This window comes from Arachis ipaensis, chromosome B04, assembly GCF_000816755.2.
Source record: "Arachis ipaensis cultivar K30076 chromosome B04, Araip1.1, whole genome shotgun sequence".
Taxonomy (NCBI): Eukaryota; Viridiplantae; Streptophyta; class Magnoliopsida; order Fabales; family Fabaceae; genus Arachis; species Arachis ipaensis.
In genome coordinates, this window is record NC_029788.2 from 125,559,956 (window position 1) to 125,565,250 (window position 5,295).

Sequence of the window (5,295 nt, forward strand, 5' to 3'; positions counted from 1 at the left end):
TGGTTCTGTTCTCCGATATAACGCCAGCTTAGTAGCTTTAGGAAAACATCAAATTGAGGGAATAGATTTTATCAAGGTCTTTAGTCCTGTAATTAAACCACCTACAATTCGTCTTATTCTAACCATAGTCTTATCATCTAAATGGCCAATTTTACAATATGACTTTAACAATGCATTTTTTAATGGCAAGCTCAATGAAACTATTTACATGAAATAGCCTTTGGGATTTACACATGGTGACTCTAATATGGTTTGTCAGTTGAATAAAGCTATTTATGCCTAAAAACAAGCTCCTCAAGTTTGGTACATCATATTATCTGCTACTTTAGCTACTTTTTGGCTTCAAAAACACTAAATCTGATCCATCCTTGTTTTTTAGAGAAATATTTAACTCTATTATTTATGTTCTTGTTTATGTAGATGATTTTTTAGTAACAGGGAACAGCCCTATGATTTTTTTTTTTTATATTCATCAGCTACATAACATTTTGCCTTTAAAAAGCTTAGGCACTTTTAGTTATTTTTTAGGAATCGAAGCTAAACAGCTTGATTCAAGTGCATACCATTTATGCCAAACCAAATACATATGTGATTTACTTGACAAAACTGGCATGCTTAATGCCAAGCCAGTCCCACTCCCATGATTACATCAGAAAAATTAACAAAAGGTGGTGTTGCTTTCTTTTCTGATCCTACACACTATAGGGTTGTAGTTGGTGCTCTCTAATATTGCACCCTCACTGGACCAGAGATCTTCTATTCAGTAAATAAAGTAGCACAATATATGCATAACCCTGTTGAAACTCATTGGAGGGCTGTTAACCGAATTTTGATATACTTAGTTGGAACTATTCACCAAGGCCTTTTGTTTCACCCCTGCACTAACTTGAGAATTTTTGCTTTCTAAGATGCAGATTGGGCTTCGGATATGGATGACAGACGCTCCACTTCTGGTTATTGTGTTTACATAGGAGATAATTTGATTGCATGGTCCAGCAAGAAACAACACTGTGTTAATAAATTAAGTGCTGAAGCAGAGTTTAGAGCCTTATCAGACACTACTTCAGAAATTGTTTGGCTCCAAAATTTGTTATCTGAACTTCAATACAACATTCCAACCACTGCAGTTATATATTTTGACAATGCAAGTGTAGTTCAATTATCTCACAATCCAATTCTTCATCATGGAAGCAAACATTTCGAACTCAAACTGCATTTTGTTAGGGAGAGAGTGAACCAGCAAAAATTACACATAATTCATATCCCAGGCACAGATGAAGTTGCTGATATCTACACTAAACTCCTCTCCTTATCAGCCTTTACACGCTTCAAAAACAAATTTAAGGTCACTTCAAGAGTACCCTTAAGTTTGTTGGGGGGGATGATAGGACAGAGGAGTTAAACTCCAATAACAGAAATGGTTAGGAGTGGTTAGACAATTAGTTTGATTGTATTTGTTCCTAGTTTGTGAGATATATAATGCAGAGGAGTTTTTCTCTCCATAACACAATGAATAATACATTCAGTGAATTGATGCACAATAGAATTCAACATACATATATTCTTTCAAAGTCTTTCACCATCTTCTTTAGGTAGAATCAAGATTTTTTTTTAATCATAAAATATAACAATTTTTTCCTAATATAAAATAAAATTAATTAATTCCTGAAACAAGATTTTTGAACTTTATTTTCCGAAATACGATTTTATTTTTTTTTATAATTAAGGCAAGTTTGCCGCACCCCCGGCGAACTCTAGGATAAGTTTCCAAAATAAAAGCATGCATGTTGGAGAGTGGATCAGAAAACCATAATTTCATTGTCCACTTTCGTTCTCATTATTGATATTTTTTCTCTACAATATCAAGGAATCCATTGTTATCCATTCATTACGATGGTGAAATAGTGTATGATGAAGAAGGTTCTATCATTTTTAGATTGGGGCAACCGACAATTACCTATATGATACCGGAAGTCAACAGTCTAACAGCGTTGAAGAATCTGATATTGCCATCCGTCGGACAGCAAGAGGCAAAAAGGGTGAAGAAAATTTACTACAGATATCTGACTGAAGTAGATGTCAGTTTGTTTTATAAAAGGTATATTACAGTTGTCTTGTCTCTGTTGCTTGTATATTTATTAGACCGCGGTTGTGAGAAATATTTCTATTGTTTTGAATTAGGTGTCGTTTACGTGACGACGAGGACGTACGGCTTATAAGGTCGTGGCACAACTGATGGACAAATGTTCATCTATTGGAAGTATTCATGTTTCTCGTTGAGTTGGGTGGCCGAGGATCATCTGCAAATACTGTCAATGATAATTCATTGAGTAAAGCTGTTAGATAAACTATCAGAAGGATGATGGTGGATCTAAATATGTCATCTGAAGGTAGTCAAGAAGGGTCTAATGTTGAAGTTCGTAATGTTGACTTGATGGATGACGATGTTGAAAGTCATGAGAGTTTTGCTATCAGGGATCTGATGATGGATTAGTATAAAGTTAACCCCGATGACGGAGACAATACTGATGAAGAACCACCCAAAATTCCTGATGATAGTGACGAGGAAGAAGAGATGAACTACTACGGTGACACACGAATCGCTCTGACACAGCCTGCCATTTCTCGACCATATGACCGGCCGGATCATTTCACGAGGTTGAATCTCGATGCAATGACTTCGGATTGGTCGTTTACCCAGGGGGTCCCGAAGAGGATCTAAGCAACGAGTTCGAGGTTGGACAACAATTTAAGAACAAGAAAGAAGTCATGTTTGCAATTAAGCGGTACAGCATCAGGAAGGCTACGGAGTACAAAATAGTAGAGAGTGACCAGTTGAGGTATAATGGCGATTGGGAGGAGTCATATAACGAGTTTTCTCGTTGGTTATTCGCCATGCAGATGTACTTTCCTTGTAAGATTTATTTCATTATGGTTATTCGCTAATAAACAATCCAGCCATGTACAATAAGCTAACTAAAAATGTGTCATTAGGTACTTGGATGCAGCTAATGACACAGTCTTGGTCTGGTTCTGCCGACACAGCCATGTTTTATCGGATTCTTTTGATGTTTTCACCGTGTGTTGAGACTTTCAAGTATTGCAAGCTACTTATTTCCATTGATGGCACCCACTTATATGGTAAATACGGTGTGACTTTGCTGATGGCCATAACTCAAGACGGCAACGCAAACATTTTGCCTATTGCCTTTGCCATTGTTGAGGGTGAGACGAAGGAGGCATGGTCGTTCTTTCTTTCGTATCTGCGGCAGCATGTGACACCATAACCTGGGATCTTATTGATTTTAGATAGACACAAATCCATTGATAATGCACTAAACGCCGAGGGAAGTTTATGGAAACCACCTCACGCCTTCCAAACTTTTTGTACAAGACACATTGCAGCCAACTTCATGACTCACTTCAAGAACAAAGACTTGAATAAGGTTCTGATTAACGCAGCGTATGCGAAGTGGCAGCGTGAGTTCGCTCATTATTTTGGCTGTCTGAGGGGGCGAAATGTAGCAATCACAAACTGGCTTGAAGAAATGCCACGATCACAGTGGGCACAGTATGCTGATGATGGTCGTCAATTTGGTCACATGACGACGAATATCTCCGAGTGCATTAATGTTGTGATGAAAGGCTCTCGCAATTTACCAATCACAGCTCTTGTTAAGTCAAGTTATTTCCATTTGGGTGAAATTTTTGCTAGGAAGGGTTCCGAGCAAGCGTGTTGTGGAACCGTGTTATCTCCTCTGTGGCGTCCTACTCCAACTCTCCACAAACCGTATTGTGGAACCAAGTGAGCTTCGCAGTCCACTTGGTCTGTGACTGCCTGTCATCTGGGCCGGGAATGACACCCAGAATCTGCTGACATAACTCCTCAATGGTCCATCCCTGATGGTGCTGCTCCCAACCACCTATGCATCCACTCACAGGATCACCGTCGATCCTGAGTCCCAACTGATAGGCCACGTCCTGCAGGGTGATAGTAATCTCCCCGCATGATAGATGAAACGTGTGGGACTCAGGCCTCCACCTCTCTATCAACGCTAAGGCAAGTGGTCAGTCGTGCTCAAACTTGACCATATAGGTCACATACTCAAACACGACTCGTCTGAGATATGGCCTAATCTGCTCCGTTAGCCGTGTCATCAAATTCCGCCTGGTGCACAAAATCTGAGGTGCCTACCAAATGAAAACAAAAAATAAAAAAAGGGGATGGTGAACACATAGGATAACAAGTTCACTGTTTATTAATTACAATAAAATAAACAACAGTGATAAAATTGTACCACTCGATCAAGCCTGTCAGCAATGTGCTCAGCCTGATCCAATCTGTACATCATATCCTCGTAGCCTAATAACTGCTGCTCCATCTAACTACACTCTAGTAAAATAAAATCACATATACTGAACTCAGTTCCTTTTATGTTAACTAAATTAGTAAAAATATATTTAAATTTATAATTGTCTACCTTAGTTCGTAATCAATTTATAAACTTACTAGCTAATTTAAATTTAACCCAACTACATGACGCCGTCAAGTAACACCCTAAACAACCCTAATTAATAATTAACTGAACCCTAAATTTTACTAATCATGTTTCTTTCTAATTAACTTAACCTAATTAATTATTCCACTAATTACTTTATAATTCACAACTTAAACTAACTATTATGACTAAACTAACTAACAATTGACTAACAACTTATACTAATTGTAAACAATAAACAGCAACTGTACTTAAAAATAATAACATAAAAAATCTAACTAACATGTCAACAGTTAAAACTTAAAAGTAAGTCTAACTAACATGTAAACAATAAATTTATAACTCTAATTAACATGCAACCTCGCTCTAACTAGTAACTTTATCTAACATGTGAACAGTAACTCTAACTAAGCAAAAAAAAATAATAATTCTAACTAACATATTATTTACTTACCTAAAACTGAGAATGTCATCGATAACGAACTTCACGGACGTCGAAAAGATAGAAAGGAGGAACAACGTAAATTTGGAGGAAAGATTGGAAAAGAAATGGATAAATGAAAATACCCGCCAGCTTTATATAGTGTGCGAACTCATCCTAGAGTTTGCCGGGGTTGCGGCGAACTTGCCTTAATTACCAAAAAAAAAAAATCGTATTTCAAAAAATAAAGTTTAAAAATCGTGTTCAATAATTAATTAATTTTTTATTTTATATTAGGAAAAAATCCTTCATATTTGGGTTGTACAATTTGAACTTACATCAATATGTGAACAATAATTATTCAAAAGTTAAAGC